Raw genomic sequence first — 11,096 nt, forward strand, 5'->3', positions numbered from 1 at the left:
GAACTGTGCCCTTGAGTATCCCTGTTGGCAGCTACAGCTGAGATGTCACAGAGGCAACGTATTTTGAATCTTCACTCCCCTCCAGACTCTTCCTATTTTTAATCTTTCCACCTCAGAACTAGACATATGGAAAGCTTTCAAGGCAAGCTGGAAGGCACGTTGTATCCATTCTACCTTGTGCGTACACGGAAGATATCCAGAACTGGATGCTTCTGTAGCCTAGTGGACATCTTTCCATTGTCCATTTTTTAAAGCTGATACCACCACTGGACGCATTCACATGTCTAAAAGGAGCATTCTGAGTTTTTAAAAAGTAGATTAAGAAATGTGTCACGGCAATGTCTTGAGATAATTTTCAAATTACGTGGATTGTTATAAATTTTTAAGTTTTCTTTCTTTTTTAAGACTTAGAAGAGATATCTGCAACTTCAGATCTACCTAGCCCCTTTAGGTATGATTTTGGACCCTGACCCTTTTTAGTGTCTCTAAAGGAAAAGTGTAGAAAGAAGTGCACAGATGAACAGACACTACTGGAAAGCCCTAACATTGGACCCCATGCATGTTTTCCCGCCCAGCCTCTCCCTTTCCCGCCCACAGCGCCGAAGGTGAGAGGTCGAGAGCTGAGGGGTTAGTCTGTAAATCTGGTCCAAATTTACGGAAATGCAAAACTTGAACAGGCCAGTGATGGAACTCAGTGTAAATTCCAAGATGGCTTTCAGCATCCAGGGGGTGCTTGAGGAACAGATGTCACGGGGCATTGACTTACCTGTTTATTTCCTGTTCAAAAGCCTGTCAGAAAGCATTCTGTGTCAAAAACCACCTTACATTGTATGTTAAACTCCTGATTGCTGCTCTTAAGGCTATATATGTGTGTATTCCTGGGGACATTTTTATTCAATATTTGTATGATTTGCTTCCTGTTCATGTGCTGAGTGAGCTCCTTTGTGCTTCAGACAAAAATAAATGAGATTTTGTGTTTACATTCTTTTTGTTGTTGTGAGTTCTATCATTCTGACAGAAGGGAGATTAATCTTATAATGCCTTTCTCCTTTTAACATGAATTTTAAAAAAATAGAGTATTTAGCCGTGGGCCAACATGTACCTTCCATTTTATGATAGACAATATACATAGCTTTAAAAAATTAAGCTCTCACGCCAGCCCTTTAGAATCAGATTGTTATTGCTTTTGATTTCAGCATGAATTTCATATTTTCTAAAGTCACAACCCAGAGTAAGAGATGCACTTTAACATCAAGAATTAGTTCACACAGGACACCTGCGTAGCTCAGTCAGCTAAGCGTCTGCCTTTGGCTCAGGTCATGATCTCAGGGTCCTGGGATCGAGTCCTCACATTGGGCTCCCTGCTGGGCGGGGAGTCTGCTTCTCCTTCTGCCCCTCCCCCGCTCACGTTCTTTCTTAAGTGTGCGTGCGCACGCTGTCTCTCAAATAAATAAAATCTTAAAAAAAAAAGTAGTAGAAGATTTGGTCTATAAATTCACCCTCAATGTTCTGAGCAACCCACTATGCATCTTTTTTCCCTCCTGAAGAACAGCTTAGTCAAAATACCCAGAAGAGAATTCTCAGATGTGTAATCTAGAAAAAATGTGTGCCTAATTTGTAACTGTGGGCACAGAGTTCTGTAATAGTTAATTAACAGGCATGTCCAAATTATTGCATTGTACTAAATTAGTCATTTAAATAAAATAAGGTTTAGATACAAATATACTTGCTGGTAGCAAAATAGGACCTGTAGTATGCTGTTTTAGACTGCATGCAGAGGCCACTCAGTTAAAGGAACAGAACCCATAAGTATTGTCACCAATAGGAGCAGGTTTTGGGTTTGGGTTTTTTTTTTTAAATTTTTAAAGATTCTATTTATTTATTTGACAGAGAGAGACACAGTGAGAGCAGGAACACAAGCAGAGGGAGTGGGAGAGAGAGAGAGAAGTGGGCTTCCCGCCGAGCAGGGAGCCCTATGCAGGGCTCGACCTCAGGACCTGAGCTGAAGGCAGACGCTTAACGACTGAGCCACCCAGGCGCCCCGGGTTTTTTTATTAAGCCTGTTTTAAAATGGGATAAGAGAAAAAAAATTAAATGGGTTAAGGGAAGTATTCTCTGTTCTTTAAAGTGATAGAACATTCTTTTAGAGTGTAATTAAACTTTTTTCACGAATTTGGACCATCCCCTTTTACCATCAAGCCTGCCTCCACCATCATTGTAAAATTACATTAGATTTGTCATACTTCTTGGGTTTTCCATGCTTCTATATTGTTTGAATCTATATTTCGGGATGGGAAGAGAGGTCGCTAAAAAAATATGGGAAAAACTTCAGTGGGAAATCTTTCCATGGTAACTCAGGAAAAAAAACCATTTTTACCTAAACATAAGAAGTGATAAAGAAAATATGAACAGTAAACATGGAGTTTTGCAGGCCCCTTGAGCCCTCCTTGATTGCCTGGACTCTGCCCACTCTGACCGGGAAGTAAGCAAACATTCGTTCCCCATCTGTAGAAAGAGAGCTCAAAGTCATAGTAGAAAAATCCTGGGTGCCTGGGTGGCTCAGTTGGTTAAGCGACTGCTTTCGGCTCAGGTCATGATCCTGGAGTCCTGGGATCGAGTCCCGCATCGGGCTCCCTGCTCGGCAGGGAGTCTGCTTCTCCCTCTGACCCTCCTCCCTCTCATGCTCTCTGTCTCTCATTCTCTCTGTCTCAAATAAATAAATAAAATCTTAAAAAAAAAAAAACCCAACATACTAGAAATAAAGTCCTTGGAAAGATTATCATTCATTCTGATGACAAATATTCGCTTGAAACTGAAACTTGTAGCTTCACTGTGAAATTAATTTCTGTCCTAATCTTGGACTGTCTCCAAATCAGATTTTGTTTTACTTACGTCCAACAAAGCCACAGCGCATAAGTGAATAATCCGAGGACGAGTTTTACTCTTGTTTTTTAATTGCTAAATTTGCTTCCTAGAGCATTTGAGAGACTTTAAGCAGCTTTGGTGGGGGGTTTTGTTTTTCGTTTTTCCTGCAAAAGTTGATTCCATTGCCACCTGAGCTTGAGAACAAATCCAAGGATGGCTTTGTGCTTGGAAAGCACACTGAAGCATTTAACCAAATCCACTTGAAATCCACTGAAGCATGTAAACCAAATCGATAGATAAGGAAATGATGGGGCGCCTGGTTGGCTCAGTTGGTTGGGCAACTGCCTTCGGCTCAGGTCATGATCCTGGAGTCCCAGGATCGAGTCCAACATCAGGCTCCCTGCTCAGCAGGGAATCGGCTTCTTCCTCTGACCCTCCCCACCATGTTCTCTCTCTCTCTCTCATTCTCTCTCAAATAAATAGATAAAATCTTAAAAAAAAAAGGAAATAAGAGAATTTTGCTATTTCAAAGGAGAATTTCAGAGGCTCAGAAAAAGCAGTGCACACACTTTCAAAATTCATGCACATTTTTCTCCTGGCAGAGCTGTGAAAGATGAATCAGGCTTGGCCAATTACGTATTCTGGATTAATTTATGTAAGTACCACCAACCCTTCAGCATCATGAACATGTCTTGGATGTCTGCATCCAAGTAAAACCACACGGCGATGACTCAGGCATATGGGTGTGAAAGAGAAGCTGTGGGGTTTCGGGTGTTTGTGTTTGTTGTTGTGTTCAGCTCAGGGACAGATTTTTTTTTGACGTCCAGGACAGCTGTGCCCTCTCTTGCAAGTGGGTTCTTTATTATCACCTATAGGGGGAGAAAACCCATTATGTATAACTTGTACAAAATCCTCATGTTCCTTGTAAAATTACTGCCCAGATAAAATGAGAAAGAAGTCAACATAAATGCGCAAAAAGTCTTCATTAAAGATTGTTTGTGGTACTGTAGACCATTTCACGTGACATGATGGCTTCTAACAGAAATTGCAGTTAATCAGTCAAATTGCCCTGAAATGTACATAGCTGTTCTCTTATGCCTTTCATGTGTTGGTAAAATTGAATACTGAAGATTAATGAATTGCTTCTTTTAAAAAAGATAGAAATCCGTATCTGCAGGAAGCATAAATAATAGCCTATTAAGTAATGTTTAATTTGCTGATTATGAAGTTGTTACATTTTAGACCATGTTCATTCAAGTGATATTTTAGTAAAGGCACACCAGATACCAGGCACATGGCCCAGTTCTGAGGGTTAAAAACAACATTCATCTCTTTGAGGAACTCAACCTGGGATGGTAGGTGAGAGAAATATGTAGAGAAGTCAATATATTAAGGCCATGACAGATGTATGGAGTGCTCAGGGGGTAAGCTAGGGTATGTTGGGTATATGGTGGGCAGGGAAAACAGAGGGCAAAGTCTAGTGGTGAAGGTGTCACAGAGGAAGCAATATCTAAGCTATGAAGAACAGGAACTTCTTTTCCATGTGAAGATTCTCAAAAGGGTGTTCCAAAAGGAGCATTCAGCATTAGCAACCACAGTCATCATAAAGAACTTGACCTCTAAAAAAAGCATGATAATGTTGAGGTGGACTAATCATTGACCATAAGAATCACCAGCGGTGTTGATTCAAAGTGAAGGTTTCCAGGCCCTTCTTCCTAGAGACTCTGATCAGTGGGTCTGGAGTAGGGCCTCCCAACTTTATTATGAACAAGTACCTTGGTGAGGGCAGGAATCCGGTGTAGTGAAGAGGTCCATCCTCATGAAGACAAGGACCAGGTGGGATCCTGGTCCACTCACGGTCCTCTAGCTTCCCTCCAGTAAAGGTACTAGGGGCAAGTCACTCATGGCAGAGTCCCAGGTGGGATACCAGGAGAATCCGATGCTGCTTAAAGAAGTAAATGGCGGCAAGTGTAACCAAAACAAGAACCTGTTCCCTCTACAGGGGGACTTCATGGAGTGGAGAAAAACTGGGGGACAGCCTTGGGAGCCATGAGCTAAAGATGGTACAGTCACTTGATAGAAGTAGCCTGGCTCAAGTCTCCAGTGGAGGAGAACCTCCCTGATCCAGAAATACATGGATGGAAAGGGGCACACTGGCCCCACTGAAAATTCACCCACTGTTGACGCACAGCCATTCTGATACTGAAATCCAGGGCTGTTAGTTACCACCTTTGTTGAGGCCTTTCAGGGCTCTGCCCCTACCCACCTGGACTGACCAAACAAAAACCAGGTGTCCCTGCTGCCAAAGGAAACTTGAACCCAGGAGACTAAGCCTCACCCGGGGGTGTGGCACCAGGAGTCTACTGCCGCAAGCCCTGTTATTATGCCCTGGCCTTCTCGTGGGCCAAGAATGGTTAATGACATGGCACCACTTTGACCTCTCCAGCGTCCTGCAGTGTTAGGTCAGGTCTGGAGTGCTCAGAGCTCACGGCTGGTTTCCTCTGGCTGCAATCAGTGTTTTCCACGTGTGCAAATGGCCGTGGACAAAGAATATCACTTTCTGTTTGTGCAGGAAGCAGACCCACATCAGAGAGCACCATTTAATAGAACCTGACCTCCAGCCCCCTGATGGCCTCTCCTGTCTACCAGGCACCTATTTGGGTCAGTTGTGGCCCACAGGATACTGGCAACCAGAGACAGAGCAGCAGCCCCTTTGGAGTCATGTGGGGCCTGACGAAGGCCAAGTGACATCTCCCAGTCAGTCCTGGGGCGCTGCTCAGTGCCCTGGTGCTGGCATAGGAATGCTTGGGCCAGGTCTAAGTGTCCTCGGGTCTCTCTCGGAGACTCTGGCATAAGCTGCCCTAATTGTTGTGCCGGAAAAGAACCAACCCACTTTAAGGAGAGAAAAGAGCTAGTAAGAGATTCTCTGCTCTGTTTGAAGGATACTGAAAAGTCCACGAGAGGCTGCTGGAGCCCCCGAGTCATCCAAGGAGGGGGCCAGTCCTCTGAATCACGCACACTGAGTTTGGCAGCAGTTAGTAAATATCCCAGTAGGTTAGCATCTTCACTCGAGGTTAGGGTAGACCTTGTCCCAAAAGAAGACAAAAGCAACCCCCCTAAGCTTTCATTGCATGCAGTGCTGACTGCTTGACTTCAAGGGCAGAAAAACCACTTGAAAATGCATCACAATCCTGCCACTCCCTAGTGACTGATGCTGACAAGGTCTTACAAGCATCTCAGAAGAACGTAGAACAACTTCTGAGGGAAATTGTGGATGCTCTGGCTGAAAACACTCATTTTCAGGAAAGCCCGAAACTGCTTTCCCAAGTAGGGAAGCTCCGAGAAGGGGCAGTGCAGGAACTGAAGGGACAGAAGCAGATGTTTGAGGAGGAAGCAAGGGGGTAAATGATGAGCACCCGTCAAATACCCAAAACTGCACTAAAGATGGTAAGTTTGCCTGTTCTTTCCAGAAAACATTACGTGATGGCAACTTGACAGTAGACAGAATAAATCAAGAAATGGAGGTCACCTGGTCTATGAAGCAGAAGTTAATGTGAAGAAACTCATTTGATGCTGTTTACTTAAAAGGCTTGATAGAGAAAAACAAGGACATATTGAAGAATTACGTGAAGAAAGCCAACAGAATAAAGAGCCTAGAGATCAAAGAAAAAGCCAGCAGTCTGGGCAAAGCATGTTTACAGGGTAAACATTCACAGCTTGGAAGTGAGATTCAAGAGCTTCTGCTAAAACTTGAAATACTGCTTGAACTACCTCAAGAATGTAACGTGACTTGGCAGAAAACCAATTGGGGAAGGAGTAACCACTGAGAGTGGAGAAACTTTCCCCCACGAGTGAAAACATCAGCCACCGCCATCAGAAGTGTGCCCCCTACTGGCAGATGGCAGAAGACTCGGAGAAGGCATTGGAAAGAACCACGTCCTGCCTCCTGGTTGGAGGACAGCTCTGTCGACTGAGAAAGCTCAATGAACTAAGCAAAGAAAATGGTTCAAAAAGACAAAAACTGGCTGAAGCCGAGTTTAGATTCCAGCTCCCTGCTGTTCCACATGCAGCCAAGGGCAGAGGCCCCGGTGTCAGAGAATCTCCTGGATCATCAGGCCCCCAAGGAAGGGAGAGAGCTAAGCAGTGAGGGCCAGGATCTGGGGCACCTGCGGGTTTCATCAGGTGTGCAACAGGTGACCCTGAACATCTACAATCACCTGACTGTGATTTCTCTCTTTAGGAATAATTTCGATTCCTCTCTTTTTAGTTTAACTGCTGTTATTTAATTAATGTTACATTTGTTCTTATTGCCAAAGGCAGTGTTTTTCCCAAATATAGATGGTTTTAGAGACGCCTGGGTGCCTCAGTTGGTTGGGTGTCCAATTCTTGATTTCGGTTCGGGTCATGATCTCAGGGTCTTGAGATCAAGCCCCGTCTCGGGCTCTGCACTCTCAGCACAGGGTCTGCTTGGGATTTGTTGTATTAAATCCTCTATAGCCTTTTTTTTTTTTTTTGTAATCCTACAACTCTTACATAAAGACCTACCTGCCATTAAAATGGAACATTGTCATCCCTTCTTGGGCAGCTATTGCCCTGGCAAACGTGGCTGAATTTGAGTTGGAAAGGGGTTAAGGTCTAGACAGGGAGAGGTAGGAGGCCCCTGACAGGATCGGAGGGTATTTCAGGTATGCAGACGCTAAGAGAGAACAAAAACAAAGATGAGGAAGAAAAACCAGACTACCCTGTCCCAACTGCAGGCCAAGGGTTCAAGTGTTTTCCTAATAATTACGTTGTGACCACAGAGAATAAAAAACGAGCAGGCCTCAAAGGAGAAGTTAACAATTCATGAATCCTTACTCAACAAAAAAAAACGTCATGGGAATTGTAAGGCCACAAGTTTCTGGGCCAGTTCTAAATAAAAGAGCGCCCATGAAAAGCCCTCACTGGCAACTGGTCGGGACCCTTCTCACTCCTGAGAGCTTTCTCTGTATCCTTGCTTAATAAAACTCCATCGCCTTGCTCACTCTCCTTTGTCCATGAGATTCCTTCTCCCACTCCCTGAGACAAGAACCTCATTCTCCTGCTTCCATTGCTTGAGGCAGAGGTGGGGAGGGAGGGGTGGAGGTAATTTCTGCCATTTTGATAGTCACACAAGTTAGAGTTAGAATTCTTCTTTGGTGAGGTGAAATACTGACCATCAATTGGTTTGGCTACCTGATGAAATTCTTTAGGCTTGCACTTACAACCTATGAAATTAATCCTTTGCATATAAATAGCCGACACCTTCTTTGGGCTTCTCAGCTACACACCAGACACAAGACAGGAGCCAAATGGCTCTTAGCTTCTAAGAGGAGGGGACGTAGGAGTTATGCAGGATTTTGCAGTCCTTGGTAGGGTGGCACACACACCCCAGAGCGAGGACACCCCAACCAGGTGCACTCCCCATTCTGTGAAAAGGGGTAGAATTTCCTGATGCCTTCTCTTACTTTTCTTTAAAAAATGAAAAGTAAACTAAGATTGATATAATGAGAGTAGTCAATACTTAGTGGGTACTTATTTTATGCCTAACATTGTTCCAATTGATTCATTACTGAATCTACTCAATCTTCACAAGAACCTAATGGGAAGGGACCATCATCATCTTAATTTCACAAGGGAGACTGAGGCCTCCAGAAATTAAATAACAAGGCTGGACTCAAGGCCTGGTAAAGCACGCTGGTGAGATAACTGGCAAGATTTGAATGTTTGCAGATTAGATCAGGGGTCTGCTAACTGTCTTTGGGAAGGACTAGGGAGTAGATATCTGGGGCTCTGTGGGCCAGCAATGAGAGCCCCTCAGAAGTCTCTGTCACAACTACTCAACTCGGTTTTGTAGCACTAAAATTTGCATTTCATGTAATTTTCACTTGTTAAATAGTTCTCAATTATTTAAAAACATCCATAGCTACAACAGGGCCTACAATATGGTGGAAATGATCCGGCCCTCAGGCTATGGTCTGCTGGGTCAGACCACAGTATTGGTCATTGCACTCTGGTTAGACAAAAGAATGCCCTTGTTTCCAGAAAATACATCTAAAAGTACTTAGAGATAAAGTGTCATCGTGTTTCCAACTTGTCTTCACCAAATGCCTCTCCTGCCTTTGCTTGCATACCTCCACTGACAAGGAACTCATTTTAAGCAGCTCCATTTCATTCTATGACCACATGGATGAATTAGAAGATTATATATCAGAATGAAAGAAAATATATTCCGATGTGACTTAAATGGTAAGATAAATATAATTATTCATAGTGAACGAAACTGGCCCTTTGGCACAAGATATAAAATGGGCATTTCAAGAGTACAAGGTGAGCTTGCAAGCAGTCCGGGAAGGTGGAGATAATGTTTACTGAGTGCACCACCTAGCGGCCAAAGCTTGAACAGACCACTCTGCGCGACAAACCAAGGTCTCCCACCAAAAAGGTCAAGTTGCAGAGGGAGAAGAAGGCCAAACTAATTTTACATTGACACCCAACAGAACACAAATGCACAATTTTCATAAAAGACTGGAACAATACAGTAAAATTTGGAAGAGTATTTTTCTAGCAGCAAGCTGGACATATTCTTTTCCTATGCAAAGAAATTAATAATCTCTTAGGTTGAACCCAGACTCGATAGTAGACCAGACATAAAGAAAACTATATTCTCAATGCAAACAGATGTCATTTACTTACTGTCCTTAGTGAAGACAGTTTCACAAGGGTAAACATAAAACAAAATTATGAACTCTCAAATGGTTTGCTCAAGTCAGTCACCTCAGTTCCTAGAAGATTAAAGGCAAAGATGTGTCCATTGGAAAGGAATCATGCATCTGGAAATACTGCAAAATGATGAATTTCCATGGGTATATTAAATGTGGCTTAAGAAGTGAGAATGCTGGGGCGCCTGGGTGGCTCAGTCAGTTAAGCCGCTGCCTTCGGCTCAGGTCATGATCCCAGGGTTCTGGGATCTAGTCCCACATCGGGCTCCTTGCTTGGTGGGGAGCCTGCTTCTCCCTCTGCCTGCCTCTCCCCCTGCTTGTGTTCTGTCTCTCTCTCTGACAAATAAGTAAAAATAAAAAAATCTTAAAAAAAAAAAAAAGCTTTAAAAAAAAAGAAGTGAGAATGCAATGCAAATTGTTTTACATATTCACCAAATATGAAGTTTAACAACATCGCTTATGGTTTGGTCAATTATTTTCAATTTCTGCAGATACATGCATGATTCAAATATGGTTTATTCTAGTTTATGCAAACCAATTACCAATTAGCAGGCACCATTCCCTCTGCCAGGATTAGACAGTCCAATGAAATCATTAGCAGGGGAATTGGGAAGATGGAGCTGTCATAGTCCCATGAAGGATGTTAGGAGTCAAGTCTTAGAAATCTTGAATCTCAGCTTTGGAAGGGCACTTGAAAGGCCATTCAGTCTGGCCAGCTGGCTGATGTTTGAATCTCTTCTTTAATATCTCCAGCAATAAATATTCAACCTTCTTTAAGCCATGGGAGTGATGGGGAGCTCAAGACTATGTCCCAAAGCTCTTTCCATTCTCAGACCATAATTTAAGAAGTCTTGCTAAAAAGACCTATTAAAGAGACCATGTGGAGTGACCACGTAGAGAAGGCACACGGAGATGAAGAAGGTCTAAGATTGCATGGAGACAGAGACTCAGCTTTTCCAGCACCTCAACTGAGCCCAACATTCCAGTCATCTCTGCATGATGTAAGATGTATAAGCAAACTACCTCGGCTATTCTAGCCCATTTGAGCCTCCAGATGACCACAGTCCCAGATGTCATCATGTGGAATATGAGAACGGCCCAGCTGGCCCCATTAACTCACAGACCCATGAAAGAAAATCATATAGCTGTTATTTTAAGCCTCTCGACTTAGGGTTTTTTTTTTTTTTTTTTCCAATCCAACAGTTAGACTTAAATGGTCAGAGCAGTATATACAGTGATATGGCAGTTATTAATTTTTTAAAAAGATTTTTATTTACTTACTGGAGAGAGAGAGAGTGAGAGTGAGCATGAACTAGGGGAGGAGCAGAAGGAGAGGGACAAGCAGACTCCATACTGAATGCAGAGCCTGACATGGGGCTCCATCCCGATCCCATGACCCTGAAATCATGACCTGAGCTGAAAACAAGAGTCAGATGCTTAACCAACTGAGCCACCCAGGCGCCCGAACAGTTATCAATTTATTGCCTCTTA

This window comes from Mirounga angustirostris, unplaced genomic scaffold (genome assembly GCF_029215605.1).
Source record: "Mirounga angustirostris isolate CCGP_5_RB_7025 unplaced genomic scaffold, mMirAng1.0.hap1 SCAF_15, whole genome shotgun sequence".
Classification (NCBI taxonomy): Eukaryota; Metazoa; Chordata; class Mammalia; order Carnivora; family Phocidae; genus Mirounga; species Mirounga angustirostris.